The sequence below is a fragment of the Schistocerca americana genome, chromosome 1 (assembly GCF_021461395.2).
Source record: "Schistocerca americana isolate TAMUIC-IGC-003095 chromosome 1, iqSchAmer2.1, whole genome shotgun sequence".
NCBI lineage: Eukaryota > Metazoa > Arthropoda > Insecta > Orthoptera > Acrididae > Schistocerca > Schistocerca americana.
Window position 1 is genome coordinate 1,265,676,803 of NC_060119.1, and position 25,331 is coordinate 1,265,702,133.

At 45.2% G+C, this 25,331-nt stretch overlaps 1 protein-coding gene and 1 pseudogene across 1 annotated transcript in view; both read right to left on the bottom strand.

The window, feature by feature from the left end:
• The window catches only part of LOC124598913, a 732,917-nt gene that overhangs the window by 621,198 nt on the left and 86,388 nt on the right, over nt 1-25,331 (bottom strand). The window lies entirely within an intron of this gene.
• Nucleotides 667-784, bottom strand: LOC124557149 (annotated as a pseudogene).

Here is a 25,331-nt window from a genome sequence, read left to right on the forward strand (position 1 = left end):
AAGCAAATTCCAGTGTACATTTTTGATTTTCTTTATTTAAACTAACGACTTGTCGCCTGAATATGTTTCTTATATTTCATTTTATCTGTTTCTACAATCGTGTTATAATTTCATGTATTGACTCGTTCCATGACCATGGAGACTTCTCCTAAATGTGGTCCCACGGAACAATAAATAAATAAATAAATAAATAAAATAAACTACAAATATGTGATAGAAGTGATCAATGGCTCAGGCTACTATGTCATGTGGGAAAAACTGCTGAATGCGATGAACAGGCCGAAGAAAGGCTGGAGGGGAAGCAGAAAGAAATCTACGGAATGTGGATTTTTAACGGTTATAACAAGCTTATTATCTGATGCTGAGAGAAATAATAACTGGCTGCTACTTTAGAAGGGGCGGGTAATGGAACTGTGTTTGGTCGTTAAGGACCAGGTCAGGATTCTGTGAAAACTAAACTTCTCCCGCACAGGCCATGAAGGTCCAACGGTACCGACCGGCCGCCGTGTCATCCTCAGCTCACAGGCGTCGCTGGATGCGTATATGGAGGGCCATGTGGTCAGCACTCCGCTCTCCCGGCCGTATGTCAGTTTGCGAGACCGGAGCCGCTACTTCTCGATCAAGTAGCTCCTCAGTTTGCCTCACAATGGCTGAGTGCACCCCGCTTGCCAACAGCGCTCGGCAGACCGGATGGTCACCCATCCAAGTGCTAGCCCAGCCCGACAGCGCTTAACTTCGGTGATCTGACGGGAACCGGTGTTACCACTGCAGCAAGGCCGTTGGCAGTATTCTGTGACTGGTGTTTGTTAATGACCAGACTTTCGTGTAATGTTAGATTTCTGCCTTTAGTTTCTGTGTGGAGAACATCCCATTTTATGCCGTATGAATAATATTGCTGAACATGCCCTGAATGAATGTCATTGAGGCGGCTAATGAAGTCGTCTGGACTGGCGTGACATAGCCGCAACATTTCCGCTGCTGCCTCGGTAGGCATTGTCTAGTACTGCCCCGGATCCTGAAACGTCCCCTTAGAAAAATTTATGAATTACTGTGCTGATAAACCCCTTACGTTATTTGATTTTTAAACAGCTGAGCAGAAATGAATGTACTCAGACATTTCGCTCTTTACTTATTCTGATATAACACTAAACTGACGCACAATATTTTTAGCGCAACGGAATCTGACTTTCAAAAATCCCTACAAAAGAATGGCCCTGACTAACAATAACCTATACCTTTCACAAATCACTTACCTCACAAAAATATTCGTTACTCGAAGTACTGCAATACAACGAGCGGCAATACTGCCAGCTAAATAAAGGATTCTAACTACTGAAGGCACTAACTAGTGATAGGCATAGTTAGCTAATGAAAGATTTTGATAGAGAACAAACAATGTATTTACCTTAATAGTGTTTAAAAGTCATTATATATATATATATATATATATATACACTCCTGGAAATTGAAATAAGAACACCGTGAATTCATTGTCCCAGGAAGGGGAAACTTTATTGACACATTCCTGGGGTCAGATACATCACATGATCACACTGACAGAACCACAGGCACATAGACACAGGCAACAGAGCATGCACAATGTCGGCACTAGTACAGTGTATATCCACCTTTCGCAGCAATGCAGGCTGCTATTCTCCCATGGAGACGATCGTAGAGATGCTGGATGTAGTCCTGTGGAACGGCTTGCCATGCCATTTCCACCTGGCGCCTCAGTTGGACCAGCGTTCGTGCTGGACGTGCAGACCGCGTGAGACGACGCTTCATCCAGTCCCAAACATGCTCAATGGGGGACAGATCCGGAGATCTTGCTGGCCAGGGTAGTTGACTTACACCTTCTAGAGCACGTTGGGTGGCACAGGATACATGCGGACGTGCATTGTCCTGTTGGAACAGCAAGTTCCCTTGCCGGTCTAGGAATGGTAGAACGATGGGTTCGATGACGGATTGGATGTACCGTGCACTATTCAGTGTCCCCTCGACGATCACCAGTGGTGTACGGCCAGTGTAGGAGATCGCTCCCCACACCATGACGCCGGGTGTTGGCCCTGTGTGCCTCGGTCGTATGCAGTCCTGATTGTGGCGCTCACCTGCACGGCGCCAAACACGCATACGACCATCATTGGCACCAAGGCAGAAGCGATTCTCATCGCTGAAGACGACACGTCTCCATTCGTCCCTCCATTCACGCCTGTCGCGACACCACTGGAGGCGGGCTGCACGATGTTGGGGCGTGAGCGGAAGACGGCCTAACGGTGTGCGGGACCGTAGCCCAGCTTCATGGAGACGGTTGCGAATGGTCCTCGCCGATACCCTAGGAGCAACAGTGTCCCTAATTTGCTGGGAAGTGGCGGTGCGGTCCCCTACGGCACTGCGTAGGATCCTACGGTCTTGGCGTGCATCCGTGCGTCGCTGCGGTCCGGTCCCAGGTCAACGGGCACGTGCACCTTCCGCCGACCACTGGCGACAACATCGATGTACTGTGGAGACCTCACGCCCCACGTGTTGAGCAATTCGGCGGCACGTCCACCCGGCCTCCCGCATGCCCACTATACGCCCTCGCTCAAAGTCCGTCAACTGCACATACGGTTCACATCCATGCTGTCACGGCATGCTACCAGTGTTAAAGACTGTGATGGAGCTCCGTATGCCACGGCAAACTGGCTGACACTGACGGCGGCGGTGCACAAATGCTGCGCAGCTAGCGCCATTCGACGGCCAACACCGCGGTTCCTGGTGTGTCCGCTGTGCCGTGCGTGTGATCATTGCTTGTACAGCCCTCTCGCAGTGTCCGGAGCAAGTATGGTGGGTCTGACACACCGGTGTCAATGTGTTCTTTTTTCCATTTCCAGGAGTGTATATATATATATATATATATATATATATATATATATATATATATCAGTTCATGATATCCAGTATTACAAATTTACACTTTCTGGCGGACACACGTCCAGATCGTCCGCTCTTAAAATTCTGCCATCTCTATCCGCACATCCACCACTGCTGACGGCTCACCTCCAACTGCGCAACGCTACGCGCTGTTCACATCCAGCTGCCGCTGCCCAACACTACAATAGCGAATATTCCAACAATAGCGAATATTCCAACAATGCCAACCAGCGACAGACTGCACACAGCACAGTCAGTGATTTTCATACAGAGCGCTACGTGTTGTTGTTGTTGTTGTGGTCTTCAGTCCCGACACTGGTTTGATGCAGCTCTCCATGCTACTCTATCCTGTGCAAGCCTCTTCATCTCCCAGTACTTACTGCAACCTACATCCTTCTGAATCTGCTTAGTGTACTCATCTCTTGGTCTCCCTCTACGATTTTTACCGTCCACACTGCCCTCCAGTACTAAATTGGTGATCCCTTGATGCCTCAGAACATGCCCTGCCAACCTATCCCTTCTTCTAGTCAAATTGTGCCACAAATTTCTCTTCTCTCCAATTCTATTCAATATCTCCTCATTAGTTATGTGCTCTACCTATCTAATGTTCAGCATTCTTCTGTAGCACCACATTTCGAAATCTTCTGTTCTCTTCTTGTCCAAACTATTTATCGTCCACGTTTCACTTCCATATATGGCTACACTCCACACAAATACTTTCAGAAACGACTTCCCAACACTTAAATCTATACTCGATGTTAACAAATTTCTGTTCTTCAGAAACGTGCCGTTACCAACATACAAACTTAAACAGCCTACTTACAATCCCAATTGTAGTAGCAGTGTATTGATGCGAGATTTCGAATGTCAGCAGCAGCTTGCCCAAGTCTGCGTTCACACGGCTAACAGTAGTCTTAACCCAGGGCTGATCACCTTGCCCCTCCCCCACGAAACGCTTACGCTTTTGTGTGAAATTGCTACACCTATCCCATCCGTGTTGTTTTGGGGCGTGCTCCGGTGTTGTTTGGGGCCGCCCAGTGCAGCTCGCGTGTGTCTGACCCCGGGCCGGCCACCCCCGCCGTGACGAGGGAGGCGTGCGGCTCGCGTGCCCTCCGCTGCCCCTGCCGCCCGCCTCCCTGCCACCCCCGCTATCGATTAGCCGGTGGCAGTCCCGGCGAGCCGAGGCGCCGTACAGAAGCAGCAGCAGAGGCAGGAACGGCTCGCGGCTCCCTCAGGCTGGGGCGACTGCCGAGCCCTTCCGGCCGCGGCTACTGCGCGGCGACCCCGTGCCACCCCTCCCTCTCGCTAGCAGTCGCCTGCAGGTGCATCCTCTCACCCCGCGCTGCACTAACAGTCGATGTACCGACGGCTTGTAACGTCTCTTAGCAAAAGACGTATTATATGTGGTAAAAAGAGAAAAGGAGAAAAGAATAATTGAACTGGATGATTGTAATTGCGTGGACAACGATTCTGTGAACTTTATGTAATAAAGAGAAAGCATTATGTGTCAAGTTTTGTTCTTGTATAGAATTATGTACTGATTTTTTTTTAATAATATCTGTGTCGGCGAGTACTGAAACCGCCACAGACGATACTTAATAGATATCAAACAAAGATGAGAATATGTGACTAGCATGAATAGTAATCACCGAACATTAATTTCTCTGTCGTCTTCTTGTAGTTACATGAGTAGGAAGAGCCTGTGACGTTATATTGTACGCTTGCGTAGCATTCTTTTGTCAAGACTGAGAGAGGGACGCCATTAGACATTGATTTGGAAAGGTGTGTAATAACTTAATTTGTTTAAATGTTTTGAATAGAGTTACTTAGTGAAAACTTGAATTACGATTTGTAATAATGCTTGCCTGGCATTTTATACCATCCCTTTAAGACATTTTCAGCTATTTAAATATTATTCGTGGTGCAGAGCTGCGCTACGAACGAACGAGGCGCTGCCGCGGCGCATTCAAACTGCGTTAAATGAAACCAATCATACCGCAAAGAAGCGGGCAGGTAAAAGGGAACTAAAATTATTTCTTTCAGCTTTCGGAATTGCAGAGCAGAGCAGCAGATTTTATGACGTGTTTTACAGGTTGACGCGGGCTGCTGATAATATATTATTAACACTGCAAAAAGATAATTTACCTTCATAACATAACAGAAATCTTGCTGTGCGTAGTTCTGGTCTGGCAAACCTTAAAGTAAAAACATCTTTTTCTCTGATAATAGTCTCATGTTCTCGTGTTAGTCGTGGTACTTATTGGTGTTTTACTGTTAACAAAAATGCACTGCAAAATTTTGATGTTGAACAAACATTGCGTACTGTAACATCAGCATTGATAACGAAATAGTTTTCAGTAACCTTCTCAATAACTGTAAAGTCAGGAAGATATGTTGAACTTTATGGCGAGTTACAGTAACGAAAAAAATGTTCCTTTAATAGAAAGCCACATCCAGAACAATAAGAACATAATCTATTTTGTTTTGTTGAAAATTAACGATCCAAAGAAAGTCACAGCACAGCATCACTAAGAGCATCGTGGCTCTTTTCGTAGCAACATATTTTATCTCATATATTAGTTGTAAATCAAAGCAAATAGTAGAGCCAGCAAAGGCTTCCGTCCAGTTCACTTCATCCTGAGCTTCTCTGGAGCCACTTGCACTGAAGATGCTTCGCTATCGAACGCTGCACTGTATAATTCGCGGAAAACTACGTCAACGAAATTAGGTTTGAGCCAACCGATCAGATATGCAAAACCCAGAGGGTAATGACTATGCCGTGACAGTTGAAAATTTATGACAGGCCGGGACTCGACTCGAGATTCTCTCATTTTAGTGAGCATTCCCCGTAACGTTTGGCTATCTGAGCCCGCAAGTCCAGGCCTTACTCTTCCGCCTCCGATTCCCCAACACAGCAACTAGAGTTACTCCAACGGGGCATGTGAAGGAAGTAAAAATAGGGGAACTGATACGGCGAAAGACTGTGTTAATACGAGGGTAACCCCAAAAGTAAAGTCTCCTATTTTTTAAACTACATAGACCTGTTTCTTTCTACAATGGTTTACATCAGTTTACAGCTTGAACATTTAGCTATTTTTCGACACAATCACCATTTATGTCGTTGCATTTTTGTAGACGCTGTGGCTCGCCGCCATGTTGTTCAGAAAGTTATGAACCTCTTCTTCCACCTCGTCGTCGGAGCTGAATCGCTTTCCGGCCTGATGTTCTTTTAACTTAGGGGAACAGGTGATAGTCACTGGGCGCCAAGTCAGGACAATAGGGTGGGTGCGTGATTATGTTCCACTGAAACTGTTGCAGGAGAGCAACGGTTTGCCGAGCGATGTGTGGGCGTGCGTTGCCATGGAGAATGTGCACGCCCTTGCTCAACATTCCTCTTCTCCGGTTCTGAATTTGAGATTATTCAGAGTCTCACAGTACCTATCAGCGTTAATTGTGGTCCCAGTGGGCATAAAATCGACCAACAATACCCCTTTCCGATCCCAAAAAACCGTTGTCGTGACTTTACCGGCAGCTTGTGTTTGTTTCGATTTCCGCGGCTTTGGCAAAGAAAGATGCCACCACTGGTGTGATTGTTGCTTGGTCTCACGTGTAAAGTGGTATGCCCAGGTTTCGTCACCCGTGACAATAAAGTAGAGAAAGTTGTCCTGTTCGGCTGAAAGGCAAGGTAGTGAAGAAATGCGCAGAAAACACCAACTCACTGCCGTATGTGGTCCTGTCATCATGCGTGGCACCCATCTTGCGCACACCTTCTGATAGTTCAATGTTTCCGTTAAAATTCTGTGAGCGGTGCTTCGGGAAACCTCAGGAACGAATGTGCAGAGATCATCCAGGGTCATCCACCGATCTTCACGCACGCTTTGCTCAACCTTCTACACTGTTCCTCAGAAATTGACGGTCTCTCGTTCCTTTGTTGGTCCTGAATTTCGGTCCGACCAGCTGCAAACTCTCTACACCACTTAGGAACATTTTTCACACCCATGCACGACTCACCATACACTTCCGTCAATTGGCGATGGATTTCAATCGGCGCAGTGCCCTTTGCGTTCAGAAACCGAATAACTGCGCGCAATTCGCTATTGGCGGTAATATCCAAGGTGAGCTCCATTCTCAACGGCTGCCAAGCCAAGTCTGAGCGTCTTACCGCGGCGTGCGCATGTTTACACACAGCGCGTGAAGCACTCTTCATAACAGTGTGACCAACTGCCACACAAACAGAGTTCTGTACTTAAAAAAAAAACGAGACCTTGCTTTTGGGATTCCCCTCGTACATCTTCATTAGTGGTATGCAGTAATTTGAACCCAATGTTTCGTTTTGTCTGCTGTTATTTTTTTAAATTATTTGTTACATTACTCCATGTAACGCTTACCATCTCCAAACTTAAATTTGGAACCTCCGAAATACAATACAGTGTCTGTATACAGAAAGGCCTATTGATTTATTATGTATTTGGGCCTCACTAATGCAACAGCCAAACGTACTAAACATGAGGTTTTAATATAAAAAGACCTAATGATCTAGACGTCATTATTCAAGAAAGTTTATTATGATCACGGACTGATATCACAAAGTTAATTCCTTTAGTAAGAAGTTTTATCACGTGGCGAAATACATTGACATAAAAAATCAGAACATCAAGAACAGTTTGTGCGACATAAATGAAAGTTGGTAGGTGTGTTTCTACATCTCAAAGATAATCTCTGTTCAAATTTCGCGCCAGTCGCGCAAATCAGCTTTCCTTCTAACTGTTGTAACGGTCATGAGCGTTAGTTATGAGATTGGACATAGTGAGTTGATGATAGTCAAGAATATCTTCAAGGCGACAAATACGTCGTTATCAGCACCTCACTGAATTTCAACGAGGTCGTGTAACAGGGCTACGACAAGCTGGATGTTCCTTCTGTGATATTGCAGAAAGACTTTGCAGGAATGTAGCCACTGTACAGGACTGCTGTCAGCGGTGGTCACGAACTTGTACGGTCGCAAGAAGAACGGTCTCTGGACAGGCACTTGAGACTACCGAGAAGGAAGACCATCGTGTTCGGCGTATGGCTCTGGCACATCGCACTGCATCTACAGCAAGAATTTGAGCAGCAGTTGGCACCACAGTGACACAACGAACTGTTACAAATCGGTTATTTCAAAGACAGCTCCGAGACAGACGCCCTGTAGTGGGCGTTCCACTGACCCCAAACCACCGCTACTTGTTACTTCAATGGTGTCAAGCGAGAGCTCACTGGAGCGCAGGGTGATGTCTGTTGTGTTTTCTGATGAAAGCTGGTTCTGTCTCGGTGCCAGTGACGACCAAGTGTTGGTTAGAAGCAGGTCAGGTGGGCGCCTGTAACAAACCTGTCTGCATGCTAGACACACCGGACCCACACCTGGAGTTACGGTCTGTGGAGCGACTTCGTATGACAGCAGGAGCGCTATCGTGTTTATTCCACACACCATGACTGCAAATCTGTGCGTCAGTCTCCTGATTCGACCCGTTGTGCTGCCATTAATGAACATCATTTCAGGCGGTGTTTTCCAACAGGATAACGCTGGCCCACATTCCGTGTCATCTGTCTCCAACCGAGCAGATATGGGATATCATATGACGACAACTCCAGCGCCATCCGCAAACAGCACTAACCGCCCCTGCATCGACCGATCATGTGCGACAGGCATGGAAGTCCATCCCAAAAAATCACGTACGGCACGTGGACAACACAATTCATGCGCGTTTGCATGCCTGCATTCCACATTCGCGCGGTTACACCGGTTATTAATTTACCAGTAATTCACATTTGTAATGGCTTATCTCGCGCCTACATTAACCTGTGATACTGCAATGTTAATCACTTAAATATGTTACGTAGACAATTGCATTCTCGAAATTTCACTACTGTACAGTAATTACTTTTTGATGCGTCGATTTTTATCCGTCAATGTATTTTCGGCTGTAGGGTCAGTGTGAGTCAAATATGGAAGCTATGTACTTATCATATAGGAAAACTTTTGCCACGTAATTAAATTGGCACGCCGTGCAAACACATCACGCACCGAAGACACGTCATGATATGTAAACAACTTATGGGTACCTGAACATGGCGCGTTAAGCCGTAACACGTGCTGCTAAACTACTCGTTATTTCCCAGCGTGTGTCGTACACTGATGCGGCGTCCACTTGCGTGGTTCTCTTTCTATGACAACTTTCTGTCGAGCACGTTCCTTGCTTTGAGTCGCGTCACATGCGCGCCCTAACCATCATTTATAGGTACGGTCACAGCGTCAACTACCATATGTGTGGACTGTTTATGTCATGGATTTGTCGTCACTCCTTGTAATGTGTCCTTTCCACCTAAGGCGGAGTACTCTTAATTTGTCGCGAACTGCTGTCACACTCATCCGTTCCCTCAGGTGATTATTTTTCATATCATCCAGCCATGTGACACACATGGACCAACGCAGCTCTTTAATTTCCGTTGCCTTCAATGCCTGTTTTTTTTTTTTAAATTATTGCTGCATGTTATTGTGGGCCACATGCGATAACCAGCTGAATACTGAATTTTTTAACATCCACTCTTAAGGATACAGGACAGTTTTTCGGCTACATATTATGTGAAAACCAGGACCTGTTTCTTTCATGCACTATTTATTTTGTGTATGTTTTACAGTTTTGTAGTTTATCATAGTTAATCCAGAATGCTTTATACAATACTTACAATTTTATATTATTACGTATTGATATTCATAATAAACAATAACAATAAAACTGATACACAGAATATTTCTAAAATGCTTCCTCAAATTCAGGTACCGTCTAATCCCTCAGTACACATGTGTAGAAGGCTAATTTTTACCACATGTGTGTGATGTGATTACTGAGATACTAGGCCCAGTCATTTCCAAACATTATGTACATTAACCAGGAAAAATATTTTGTATATCATATATTTCAATTTTTAGAATTTTTTACTAATTAAAAATCTTATTTCTCTATGGTTTAGTTGAAATTGCAATAAAAAATTGCAATAAAATTTAGGTTTACTAGATAGGTATAAACGAAAAAAATTTGTGCAGTGGTTTGTAAACTTTAGGAGTTATGTATGCCTAAACTCCGAAAAATACAACTAGTGGAAAATTGCGAATGAAGGTATGAGTCGTATGAAATTGTGTCTCAGAACATTTCTAAGAATAGTCTTCATTCTTGTGCGATTCTTCATCTTCAGGCTTCCTCTTGGCACTTCTTTTACCACTTGTCGCTTCTTTGGTGATTTGGAGATCGACTCTTTCAGTTTCCGGTACCGGTAGTCCGTCACGGGCAAGCCGGTGGTATTTCGTATTAGAGTCACATTTTATCCTCAGACCGCTAAACACTTCCAATCTGGCTATCACTCTTGCATCGAAACATGTAACTACATTCAAAAAGAGTATCTACACCTACAAATACCTGCAGCAATTTGAGGCAGCAGATTTTCAGTAGGATGTTAAGAAAACACTTGACCAAAAGGAAGCTAAACATGAGCAAACATTAAAATTAACACATGCTGGTGACCGTTTCCTATAATTGAAGTAAAGTGGACGTAAAAGTGTGACGGTTCTCACTCTAAAATTTACTCTGTAGGATGTAAACCGCCTCTTCAACGCTGCATATTCAGTGACCCGTCCTCTGACAGGACGTTAGTCATTATTTTGAAGTGAGTTGCATTGAAGGACACATCCAGACATGTGGGTATGAAGATTTACTTGGCTCATTATTGTGATGTTTGCTTCGTTCTCTTCTTTAGGGGCATGGAAATGTTCGCAGGTTTTATTCCAGTACAGAGAAAATTAGCTGATGAAAGGATTGTGAACACAGCGTAATTCTCGAAATACTGAATGAATTAAATATCTGAACATTCCAACTTTTGTATTCTGCAACATTTCATATATTATGACGACACAATTTGAACAAACAAAACAAATATACATCTTCTTAGTGTAGCCTCACAAAACGACTCCACTTTCATCTACAACCGCTTTCAGCGAAGTCCGAACATGCAACTGAACAACAGAGATACTACACAAAGCAAAGAATTCACATCTTTGTCAGAGAGAACCACTGGCATATATTCAGCAAAACTAATGGAACTAAACTTACAACATTTTCTGTTAAAAATTCAACATTGTTTTAAATATATTAAATATGAATATTTAGATGCGAAATATTGTTTATGGACACAACTCTAATACAATTTTTTTTATATAAACGAAGAGACCGACACCAGATGGTGTCGTGGGATTCCTAATGTATCACTGGCTTCATTACGTTACAAGACCTAGCTGTCATTTTTCACGGTAAACGTAATAATGTATATACAAATTTAATAAAGTTATAAAAAATAGATTTTTGCATCATTCAAAGGTACCCTGTGTCCTTACGGTGATTAGGTATCAGGTGACACAGCATTCAGCGTTGTGGCTTCATTTCAGCCATGCAGCATTAAATTGTGCTCGAATGTCTGGGAACGTTTCGTTGTCTGAAGCTGGAAGGAATCGAGGTATTTAAATTTCGCAGTTTTGCTGAAATATTGGTTTCTATGACGACGCTTCTCCTACTGTAAGGCCCGATAGTGTGGATGCTTAACCTAAATCCGTTACTGGGTAAACGATTTTACCAGCACGGGGACCAATTTTCGTCACCTCGGTTGGCGAGAATGATATCATAAGCATGTGAAATCATTCAAAAATGCAGTATTTGAGTACATGCTGATACAAACCGTATGGATACTTATCCTGTTGCAGACAAGCACATTTCCCGACAGAAGGTACGAGAGATGGCTATACGATCCTGCACAGCCGAGCGAACATTATGTCAGTCCCGAACAGCAAGATGGCGTAATGTTTTGGATCTTAAGCAAAGTGCGAAAGTTTTGCGTTTCTGTGTATAGAATTCGCTGCATGCCGTCCAATAAAACTGAGCACACAACAAAGTAAGTAACAGTTCAGTGCACACGAAAACTGCATCCACATCCTACCGCAAACGCAAGTGTGTAATGCTGAAATACTTAAGTTGACCTTTTAGCATTTGTTTACTTATAGCCCGTCACACAGTTGCAAATGACACCATGTATGGCGAGAAAAACGGAAACAGAGTTCTATCACTATAGCTTTTTGCCTTTGTCCCGCAGGATAGGCAAGGATACAACGGATTTGGCAAGCTTAATTGAAAGGGGTGGCTGGATGCCCTTCCTGCCGCCATACCATGCTGCCCGGGTCGGAATTAGTGTACCCCAACTGTCTAGTGTAAGCCATGAAAGAGTGTGAACGTGTTACAAACGTGTGCGAGTCGTGTAACTGAGGCGGGACGTGGGGACCAGCCATGTAGTCATCCAGGGGTATGTGGAAAACCGCCCAAAACTACATGCAGGCTGGCCGGCACACCCACCCACGTCGTTAATCCGCCGGGCAGATTCGATCTGGGGACGGAAAACTATATTTCAAAAAAACGAACAGTAAAAATGTAATAATGTGTTACAGTATTTGTTTAACTGTGCTACTTCCTGAAAATTTTAGTTTTAAAGAACCCACTGACGATGGCGACATTTGTCGCTGAAACTAGTTTGGGGAATGGGTAAGTCCCGGCCGGAGTGGCCAAGCGGTTCTAGGCGCTTCAGTCTGGAACCGCGCGACGGCTACGGTCGCAGGTTCGAATCCTGCCTCGGGTATGGATGTGTGTGATGTAGTTTAGTTAGCTTCAGGTAGTTCTAAGTTCCAGGGGACTGATGACCTCATGTGTTAAGTCGCATAGTGCTCACAGCCAGCAGGCCAGAGTGGCCGAGCGGTTCTAGGCGCTACAGTCTGGAACCGTGCGACCGCTACGGTCGCAGGTTCGAATCCTGCCTCGGGCATGGAAGTGTGTGATGTCCTTAGGTTAGTTAGGTTTAGGTAGTTCTAAGTTCTAGGGGACTGATGACCTCACAAGTTAAGTCCCATAGTGCTCAGAGCCATTTGAACCATTTTTGCTCACAGCCTTTTGAACCAATAAATAAATAAACAAATAACAAAGTGTGAATTCTCAATTTTTCCCGGCGAATTGACTGTTCAAACAAATTTCTGGTTTGCAGCCGGTCGTCGTTGAATACTTCTGCGACGGCTCACCTGAAGATGACTGGCAGGTGCCCAGTTGAAATATCGTGCGAAGTATTGAACGACGACCGGCTGCAAGCCCGAAATCTGTTTGAACAAATAACAAAGTGTTTTGCATCAAGGCGGACTCACAATCCCCATATTGTTGCTATTGGTTGGTGGGTTGGTGGGTTGGTTGGTTGGTTTGGGGAAGGAGACCAGACAGCGTGGTCATCGGTCTCATCGGAACAGGGAAGGACGGGGAAGGAAGTCGGCCGTGCCCTTTCAGAGGAACCATCCCGGCATTTGCCTGGAGTGATTTAGGGAAATCACGGAAAACCTAAATCAGGATGGCCGGACGCGGGATTGAACCGTCGTCCTTCCGAATGCGAGTCCAGTGTCTAACCACTGCGCCACCTCGCTCGGTGTTACTATTCTATAAACAGTATAACGGGTAGTTGTAATGCTGTGCCAAAAATTTGATTATAACTGTCAACAACACAAGTTCATTGCGCCGGCTACCAATACTCTACGTCGGCTACACACACAAAAAGACGTCTTTGTGAAAATCCGGCAGTCAGAATAATTAAAAGGAAGTCTAGGTTTCCACATTTCCTTTTAGTTACTCTGACTACCGGATCTGCAGCCGTGACTGTTTTATTTTCGATATCTTTCATCACTTTGGGCACTGTCGAACGCTTTTTCTACGTCGACAAATCCTGTGAGCGTGCCTTGGTTTTCCTTCAGTCTTGGTTCCGTTACCTAGCGCAACGTCAGAACTTCCTCCATGGTGCCTCTACCTTTCCTAAAGCCAAACTGATCTTTATCTGCCAGATTCTGCGTTTTGCTTTCTATTTTTCTGTGTATTGTTCTCCTCTCAGTTCGGATCCATGAACCGTTAAGCTGATTGTGCGATAATTCTCAAACATGTCGGCTCTTGTCTTCGGAACTGTATGGATGATGTTCTATCGCCAGACTCACCAACGTGAATATCCGTTTTTTTGCCACTTCAACCAATGATTTTAGAAGTTCTGATGAAATGTTATCTGTCCCTTCTGCCTGATCTCAAATCATCGAATGCTCTTTTAAATTCTGCATCTCCTATCTCTTCGCCGTCGGCTCCTGCATCTTCTTCTATCGTAAGAGATGGAAAAGAGCCACCGTGGTACAACAACCGAGTTAGAAAACTACTGCGAAAGCAAAGGGAACTTCACAGCAAACATAAACATAGCCAAAGCCTTACAGACAAACAAAAATCACGTGAAGCGAAATGTAGTGTGAGGAGGGTTATGCGAGAGGCGTTCAATGAATTCGAAAGTAAAGTTCTATGTACTGACTTGGCAGAAAATCCTAAGAAGTTTTGGTCTTATGTCAAAGCGGTAGGTGGATCAAAACAAAATGTCCAGACACTCTGTGACCAAAATGGTACTGAAACAGAGGATGACAGACTATAGGCCGAAATACTAAATGTCTTTTTCCAAAGCTGTTTTACAGAGGAAGACTGCACTGTACTTCCTTCTCTAGATTGTCGCACAGATGTCAAAATGATAGATATCGAAACAGACGACAGAGGGATAGAGAAACAATTAAAATCACTCAAAAGAGGAAAGGCCTCTGGACCTGATGGGATACCAGTTCGATTTTACACAGAGTACGCGAAGGACCTTGCACCTCTTCTTGCAGCGGTGTACCGTAGGTCTCTAGAAGAGCGTAGCGTTCCAAAGATTGGAAAACGGCACATGTCATCCCCGTTTTCAAGAAGGGACGTCGAACAGATGTGCAGAACTATAGACCTATATCTCTAGCGTCGATCAGTTGTAGAATTTTGGAACACGTATTATGTTCGAGTATAATGACTTTTTTGGAGACTAGAAATCTACTCTGTGGGAATCAGCATGGGTTTCGAAAAAGACGATCGTGTGAAACCCAGCTCGCGCTATTCGTTCACGAGACTCAGAGGGCCATAGACACAGGTTCCCAGGTAGATGCCTTGTTTCTTGACTTCCGCAAGGCGTTCGATACAGTTCCCCACAGTCGTTTAATGAACAAAGTAAGAGCATATGGACTATCAGACCAATTGTGTGATTGGATTGAAGAGTTCCTAGATAACAGAACGCAGCATGTCATTCTCAATGGAGAGAAGTTTTCCGAAGTAAGAGTGATTTCAGGTGTGCCGCAGGGGAGTGTCATAGGACCGTTGCTACTCACAATATACATAAATGACCTTGTGGATGACATCGGAAGTTCACTGAGGCTTTTTGCAGATGATGCTGTGGTATATCGAGAGGTTGTAACAATGGAAAATTGTACTGAAATGGAGGAGGATGTGCAGCGAATTGACGTATGGTGCAGGGAATGGCAACTGAATCTCAATGTAGACAAGTGTAATGTGCTGCGAATACATAGAAAGAAATATCCCTTATCATTTAGCTACAATATAGCAGGTCAGCAACTGGAAGCAGTTAATGCCATAAATTATCTGGGAGTACGCATTAGGAGTAATTTAAAATGGAATGACCATATAAAGTTGATCGTCGGTAAGGCAGATGCCAGACTGAGATTCATTGGAAGAATCCTAAGGAAATGCAATCTGAAAACAAAGGAAGTAGGTTACAGTACGCTTGTTCGCCCACTGCTTGAATACTGCTCATCAGTGTGGGATCCGTACCAGATAGGGTTGATAGAAGAGATAGAGCAGATCCAACGGAGAGCAGCGCGCTTCGTTACAGGATCATTTAGTAATCGCGAAAGCGTCACGGAGATGACAGATAAACTCCAGTGGAAGACTCTGCAGGAGAGACGCTCAGTTGCTCGGTACGGGGTTTTGTTGAAGTTTCGAGAACATACCTTCAAAATGGCTCTGAGCACTATGGGACTCAACTGCTGAGGTCATTAGTCCCCTAGAACTTAGAAGTAGTTAAACCTAACTAACCTAAGGACAGCACACACATCCATGCCCGAGGCAGGATTCGAACCTGCGACCGTAGCGGTCTCGCGGTTCCAGGCGGCAGCGCCTAGAACCGCACGGCCACCTCGGCCGGCCGAGAACATACCTTCACCGAGGAGTCAAGCAGTATATTGCTGCCTCCTACGTATATCTCGCGAAGAGACCATGAGGATAAAATCAGAGAGATTAGAGCGCACACAGAGGCATACCGACAATCCTTCTTTCCACGAACGATACGAGACTGGAATAGAAGGGAGAACAGATAGAGGTACTGAAGGTACCCTCAGCCACACACCGTCAGGTGGCTTGCGGAGTATAGGTATAGATGTAGATCACATCATCTGAGAATTCGACCCACTCACAGACGTCTTCAATGTGCTATTTCCACCTATGCGGAATAGTGAAGAAAATGAAGTAGAAGAACAACGATGTACAGTACAGTTTTGTAATATGTATGGGAAGCGTATCTGGGGAAGAATCACTCGCAGCTTTCACGGCAGGACAGCCAGAAAGCGCGGACGGCTGCCCTCGTGAGGCGGGGAGTGGGCGCGCAGGAGGCGGCGTCGGGCGGGAGCTGGGTGGCGCGGCGCCGTCGTGACCGGAATAATTGCAGACACAGGCTGCTCTCCGGCACGTGATCAATGGCGGCGGCGTTGCCCGGCAACGGCGGGGAGGCTGCCGGGCTGGGCCACCTGCACAGCGGCCTCCGCAGGAAGCGCCAGGCTGGGGGCCGCACGTGGCGCACACTTCCTGTAGCACTGCAGCTGAAGTAAGGAAACCCAGCAGCGCACGTGTACTGACGTCTACCTACGTCCATTTGAAACAGCATTAAAGTAAGTCCACACTGACCCACAACTCACGCGGGTATACAGGGTGAAAGTTAATAAAATCGACAGATAACAGGGATGGATTCCTGACTAGAAATGGAGGGAAAAATGCCCTAGATACTTGTGTCCGGAAATGTATCGTTGCCACGGTATATGGCGTTGACGAATGAAAGTTCCTCCGACCACGTGCCGTGTTGTCCTTGTGTGGTACAGGCTGTACGATCGACGCAATGTTCTGTAAGAAACAGGATGGTTCGGTGTTCGTGTCGGGAACAAGTCGAAATTGTTTACGGCCAAGCAGATGGAAACAGTCGACGGACACCATATGCTGAAGCAGCATGGTTACACCAAAACAAGTGCCCCCACATACACCAACAACATCACGTAACATTTGAAGCCCTTTTTGGGCGTTTGTGTGATCGTGTGTCCCTTCAGACAGACGAACGTGCAGGGAGGCGGCGGATTTTGCGTACACCAGATTTGAAGGACCGGGTTCTACAGAATACTGACACAAACCCTAGTACAAGCTGCAGTCAAGTGGCCCGACAACAAGGTGCAGGTTCCTTTCAGAGTACGCAGACACAATAGCGCCTTTCGTAGCAATCATATGCAACCGCTCACTTGACGAAAGGTCTGTTCCTAAAGACTGGAAAGTAGCACTGGTCACACCAATATTCAAGAAGGGAAATAGGAGTAACCCACTGAATTACAGACCCATATCAATGACCTCAATTTGCTGCAGGATATTGGAGTATATACTGTACTCGAACATCATGAATCATCTTGAACAAAAGGACTTAATCATACATAACCAACATGGATTCAGAAAATATCGTTCTTGTGCAACACACCTAGCTCTTTATTCCCATGAAGTAATGAGTGCTGTCGACAAGGGATCTCAGATCGATTCCATATTCCTTGATTTCCAGGAGGCTTTTGATACCGTTCCTCAAAAGCAACTATTAATCAAATTGCGTGCATATGGAGTATCGTCTCAGTTGTGTTACTGGACTCGTGATTTCCTCTCAGAGAGGTCACAGTTCGTAGTGATAGACGGTAAATCATCGAGTAGAATAGAAGTGATATCTGGCGTTCCGCAGGGTAGTGTTATAGGCCCTTTGCTGTTCCTGATTTACATAAATGATCTACGTGATAATCTCGGCAGCCCCCTTAGATTGTTTGCAGATGACGCTGTAATTTACTGTCTAGTAAAATCATCAGACGATCAGTTCTAGTTACAAATTGATCTAGAGGGAATTTCTCTATGGAACGAAAAGTGGCAATTGGCACTAAACAAAGAAAAGTGCGAGGTCATCCACATTGGTACTAAAAGAAATCCGATAAATTTTGGGTATACGACAAATCGCACAAATCTAAGGGCTCTCAATTCGACTAAATACCTAGGAATTACAATCACCAGCAACTTAAATTGGAAAGACCGCATAGATAATAATGCGGGGAAGGCGAAACAAAGACTGTGCTTTGCTGGCAGAACACTTGGAAGATGCGACAAACCCACTAGAGACAGCCTACATTACACTTGTCCGTCCTCTGCTGGAATATTGCTGCGCGGTATGGGATCCTTACCAGGTAGGATTGACGGAGGAAATCGAAAAAGTGCAAAGAAGGGCAGCTCGTTTCGTGTTATCGCGCAGCAGGGGTGAAAGTGTTACTGATATGATACGGGGTGGCAGTCACTGAAACAAAGGAGGTTTTCTTTGCGGCGAGACCTATTTACCAAATTTCAATCACCAACTTTCTCTTCCGAATGCGAAAATATTTTTTGACACCCACCTACGTAGGGAGAAATGATCATCATAATAAGACAAATCAGAGCTCGAACGAAAAGATTTAGATGTTCCTTTTTCGCACGCGCCATTCGAGAGTGGAATGGTAGAGAAGTAGTATGAAAATGGTTCGATGAACCCTCTGCCAGGCACTTGAGTGTGAATTGCAGAGTAACCATGTAGATCTAAATGTAGATTTTTTTTTTTATTTATTTATTTTTTTTTTTTTTTTTGGGTCCTCAGTCTACTGTGGTTTGATTGGTTTGATGCGGCCCGCCACGAATTCCTTTCCTGTGCTAACCTCTTCATCTCAGAGTAGCACTTGCAACCTACGTCCTCAATTATTTGCTTGACGTATTCCAATCTCTGTCTTCCTCTAAAGTTTTTGCCCTCTACAGCTCCCTCTAGTACCATGGAAGTCATTCCCTCATGTCTTAGCAGATGTCCTATCATCCTGTCCCTTCTCCTTATCAGTGTTTTCCACATATTCCTTTCCTCTCCGATTCTGCGTAGAACCTCCTCATTCCTTACCTTATCAGTCCACCTAATTTTCAACATTCGTCTATAGCACCACATCTCAAATGCTTCGATTCTCTTCTGTTTCGGTTTTCCCACAGTCCATATTTCACTATCCGTACAATGCTGTACTCCAGACGTACATCCTCAGAAATTTCTTCCTCAAATTAAGGCCGGTATTTGATACTAGTAGACTTCTCTGGGCCAGAAATGCCTTTTTTGCCATAGCGAGTCTGCTTTTGATGTCCTCTTTGCTCCGTCCTTCATTGGTTATTTTACTGCCTAGGTAGCAGAATTCCTTAACTTCATTGACTTCGTGACCATCAATCCTGATGTTAAGTTTCTCGCTGTTCTCATTTCTACTACTTCTCATTACCTTCGTCTTTCTCCGATTTACTCTCAAACCATACTGTGTACTCATTAGACTGTTCATTCCGTTCAGCAGATCATTTAATTCTTCTTCACTTTCACTCAGGATAGCAATGTCATCAGCGAATCGTATCATTGATATCCTTTCACGTTGTATTTTAATTCCACTCCTGAACCTATCTTTTATTTCCATCATTGCTTCCTCGATTTACAGATTGAAGAGTAGGGGCGAAAGGCTACAGCCTTGTATTACACCCTTCTTAATACCAGCACTTCGTTCTTGATCGTCCACTCTTATTATTCCCTCTTGGTTGTTGTACATATTGTATATGACCCGTCTCTCCCTATAGCTTACCCCTACTTTTTTCAGAATCTCGAACAGCTTGCACCATTTTATATTGTCGAACGCTTTTTCCAGGTGGACAAATCCTATGAAAGTGTCTTGATTTTTCTTTAGCCTTGCTTCCATTATTAGCCGTAACGTCAGAATTGCCTCTCTCGTCCCTTTACTTTTCCTAGAGCCAAACTGATCGTCACCTAGCGCATTCTCAATTTTCTTTTCCATTCTTCTGTATATTATTCTCGTAAGCAGCTTCGACGCATGAGCTGTTAAGCTGATTGTGCGATAATTCTCGCACTTGTCAGCTCTTGCCGTCTTCAGAATTGTGTGGATGATGCTTTTCCGAAAGTCAGATGGTATGTCGCCAGACTCATATATTCTACACACCAACGTGAATAGTCGTTTTGCTGCCACTTCCCCCAATGATTTTAGAAATTTTTATGGAACGTTATCAATCCCTTCTGCCTTATTTGACCGTAAGTCCTCCAAAGCTCTTTCAAATTCCGATTCTAATACTGGATCCCCTATCTCTTCTAAATCGACTCCTGTTTCTTCTTCTATCACATCGGACGAATCTTCACCCTCATAGAGGCTTTCACTGTATTCTTTCCACCTATCTGCTCTCTCTTCTGCATTTAACAGTGGAATTCCCGTTGCACTGTTAATGTTACCACCGTTGGTTTTAATGTCACCAAAGGTTGTTTTGACTTTCCTGTATGCTGAGTCTGTCCTTCCGACAATCATATCTTTTTCGATGTCTTCACATTTTTCCTGCAGCCATTTCGTCTTAGCTTCCCTGCACTTCCTATTTATTTCATTCCTCAGCGACTTGTATTTCTATATTCCTGATTTTCCCGGAACATGTTTGTACTTCCTCCTTTCATCAATCAACTGAAGTATTTCTTCTGTTCCCCATGATTTCTTCGCCGCTACCTTCTTTGTACCTATGTTTTCCTTCCCAACTTCTGTGATGGCCCTTTTTAGAGATGTCCATTCGTCTTCAACTGTACTGACTACTGCGCTATTCCTTATTGCTGTATCTATAGCGTTAGAGAACTTCAAACGTATCTCGTCATTCCTTAGTACTTTTGTATCCCACTTCTTTGCGTATTGATTCTTCCTGACTAATGTCTTGAACTTCAGCCTACTCTTCATCACTACTATATTGTGATCTGAGTCTATATCTGCTCCTGGGTACGCCTTACAATCCAGTATCAGATTTCGGAATCTCTGTGTGACCATGATGTAATCTAATTGAAATCTTCCCGTATCTCCCGGCCTTTTCCAAGTATACCTCCTCCTCTTGTGATTCTTGAACAGGGTATTTGCTATAACTAGCTGAAACTTGTTACAGAACTCAATTAGTCTTTCTCCTCTTTCATTCCTTGTCCCAAGCCCATATTCTCCTGTAACGTCTTCTTCTACTCCTTCCCCTACAACTGCATTCCAGTCGCCCATGACTATTAGATTTTCGTCCCGCTTTACATACTGCGTTACCCTTTCAATATCCTCATACACTTTCTCTATCTGTTCATCTTCAGCTTGCGACGTCGGCATGTATACCTGAACTATCGTTGTCGGTGTTGGTCTGCTGTCGATTCTGATTACAACAACCCGGTCACTGAACTGTTCACAGTAACACACCCTCTGCCCTACCTTCCTATTCATAACGAATCCTACACCTGTTATACCATTTTCTGCTGCTGTTGATATTACCCGATACTCATCTGACCAGAAATCCTTGTCTTCCTTCCACTTCACTTCACTGACCCCTACTATATCTAGATTGAGCCTTTGAATTTCCCTTTTCAGATTTTCTAGTTTCCTTACCACGTTCAATCTTCTGACATTCCACGCCCCGACTCGTAGAACGTTATCCTTTCGTAGATTATTCAATCTTTTTCTCATGGTAACCTCCCCCTTGGCAGTCCCCTCCCGGAGATCCGAATGGGGGACTATTCCGGAATCTTTTGCCAATGGAGAGATCATCATGACACTTCTTCAATTACATGCCACATGTCCTGTGGATACACGTTACGTGTCTTTAATGCAGTGGTTTCCATTGCCTTCTGCATCCTCATGTCGTTGATCATTGCTGATTCTTCCGCCTTTAGGGGCAATTTCCCACCCCTAGGACAAGGGAGTGCCCTGAACCTCTATCCGCTCCTCCGCCTTCTTTGACAAGGCCGTTGGCAGAATGAGGCTGACTTCTTATGCCGGAAGTCTTCGGCCGCCAATGCTGATTATTTATCAAAATTTAGGCAGTGTCGGGGATCGAACCCAGGACCGAAGACGTTTTTGATTATGAATCAAAGACGCTACCCCTAGACCACGGGTCTAGAAAGTACGATTGTGTGTAACCTGCATGACGACTGCTACTATCTCTGTCACCTGCAAGGTGTGCAAGGATTATCAGCAGCATATTTCCTTTTACGGAAAGGATTTTGTCGTTGATTTTTGCACCAGACCATGACAATCATGGGATTTCCGTCATCAGTCCTCTTTACCGACGAAGCTATCCTTACAAGAACTGGCATCACCAACCCGCATAATCGCCACCTGTGGACTACAGGCAGTCCCCGAGGCGTCGCATCAGCACCGGTTCACCGTTTGTGGACAGGGATTCTTGGCGACCACATTCTTGGGCCGGTTATTATTCCACAACGCACTTGGAATTTGTCTGGCCTACTTGAGATTGTGCCTTTGTGAGTACGACAGGGGGTGTCATGTGGTTCCTACATGACGGAGCACCCGCACTTCCACATTACAGTTCACCGACACCGCAACAGATCTTCCCTGGAAGCTGGATAGGATGCGGAAGCCCTTGGCATGGCCTACTAGACCACCGTACTTAAAACCCCACGGATTTTTACCTCTGGGATATCTGAAAAGGGGTGGGTATGCTGAAGTAGTTCCTGATGTGCAGAACCTTCAATAGCGTGTACACGACAGCTGTGACGCTATTCCGGGAGAGGCCGCAACGTGCGAAAGAGTGCGGTAATCCGTGATGCGACGTGTGAACGCGTGAACTGCATCCCACGGAGGCCACTTTGAACATATGTTGTGATGTGGATGCTATGTAGCTCCGGAATGATTTGTTGTCGCTGCGTTCACTCCGTCCATTTCCCGACACATGTTCATACGAACTTTTTACCTCCACTCCCAGTCAGGAATCCGTCACTGCTGTTTGTCAGATTTATTAATGTTCACAGGCGGCCGCTGTGACCGAGCAGTTCTAGACACTTCAGTCTGCAACCGCGCTGCTACTAAGGTCGCAGGTTCGAATCCTGCCTCGGGCATGGATGTGTGTGATGTCCTTACGATAGTTAGGTTTAACTAGTTCTAAGTATAGGGGACTCATGACCTCAGATGTTAAGTCCCATAGTACTTTGAACCATTTGAATTAATGTTGGACTGATGACCATAGATGTTAAGTTCCATAGTGCTCAGAGCCAATTAATGTTGACACAGTACTTATCTTGTGGCCATTAGTTGTCTATTATTACAGGTTTGAGGATCCACTTTGTGTTTCAAAGGATATTTGAGGTTTGTTGTAATTAACATAAACTTTACGACATGTTTGTTTATTTGGTTACTATGACTAAACAATAAGACAAGTAAGATGCACAGAACTATCTCGCTGCACCAGTATCAACACCATCGCGCTACGCAGGAAACGTCACAGCACTGTGTTGAAAATGTGCGCATCTGCAGCCGTCAACGCGCCTGCTTGCTACTTCCGCTGATATCGGGCCGCGACTCGCATCATAACTGCCCAACCACAGCTGGGGCTGATCCGTAACTCACTCGGTAAGTACGGAACACTTGTAGGATAGCTTTCCTGTTCCTCTGTCTATCTATCCGTCCGACTGTTGAGACCACTTTTTCTCTAGAAAGGGTAGACGTACCATGTTGAAAATTATGTCGCATACTAAGGTCTTTCGTTCGCTGGCGGTTATACACTGCTGGCCACCGTAAATGCAACACCCTGAAGGAAGCATCCGAATCAAGTGAAATTTACACCATGGGTTTGCAGCGATGAGATATGCAACTGATTAGAATTTCAGCGCAGACGCACATCACGCGCGCCTGTGGCGCCACCTCATAGCGCCATTTAAGGCTTGGCGATTTCGACGAGTGTACGTTCGGTACGTGTGTTTACCTTGTGGTTGTTTCACAAGACGATCGGTTATGCCTCGTAGACAACAGCGAACATCGTTTGATCAAGTATCCGAGTTCGACAGAGGAAGGATAGTGGCTTACCGAGATTGTGGATTATCATACAGAGAAATCGCTAGTCGTGTTGGACGAAACCAAACAACTGTAATGCGGATATGTGACCGTTGGATGCAGGAGGGTACGACGGACCGACGTGGTCGATCGCATTCACCTCGGTGCACCACTGCACGTGCTGATAGGCAAATTGTGCGCATGGCAGTGACGGATCGCTCAGTGACATCCCGAACCATAGCACAGCACATTGCGTCTGTAACGCATCATCCAGTGTCTGCGCGTACCATTCGACGCCGTTTACAGCAGAGTGGTCTGTCCGCAAGACGTCCATTGCTTCATCTACCATTGACGCAGAACCACAGACGTCTCCGTCGCCAATGGTGTGATGAAAGACGGATGTGGACGGCAGAATGGAATGACGTTGTCTTTACTGACGAGGCACGCTTCTGTCTGCAGCACCACGATGGTCGGATTCGAGTGTGGAGACACCGTGGAGAGAGGATGCTGGACAGCTGCATTATGCACCGCCACACTGGTCTTGCACCGGGTATTATGTATGGGGCGGTATTGGATATTACTCTCCTACGCCTCTAGTACGCATTACCGGTACTTTAAATAGCCGGCGCTACATATCCGAGGTGCTGGAGCCAGTTGTCCTTCCTTACCTTCAGGGCTCGGCCACAGCCATATTTCAACAGGATAATGCGCGACCACACGTGGCACGCATTGTCCAAAGGTTCTTCGTCAATAACCAGATTGAATTGCTTCCCTGGCCGGCTCGCTCTCCGGATCTTTCGCCGATAGAAAACGTGTGGTCCATGGTTGCTCAACGAGTGACCCAGATTACATCCCCAGCTGCCACACCAGATGATCTTTGGCAACGTGTGGAAGCTGCTTGGGCTGCTGTACCCCAGGAACACATCCAACGTCTCTTTGACTCAATGCCGAGACGTGTGGCAGCGGTGATCTCCAACAATGGCGGCTACTCTGGCTACTGATTCTGGAAGGAACCACATGTCACAGACGTCTGTAAACGTAATCATTTGATACTTGGTCAACATGTTATCTACAAAATAAATTTTGTTGTGCTACCTCTTGTCTTTCTTGGTGTTGCATTCACGGTGGCCAGCAGTGTATATGTCACACATTTCAACACTCACAAACTCAGTCATCAAAACCTATAGGATTCTTCCCGTTGACTTAGAAGGAAAAAAATTGGCAAGAAGCAAGATTTCACACTACCAGTAAAGGAAGATTTTGTAGCCCCCCTGGATAGGCGGCGCGTGGATCT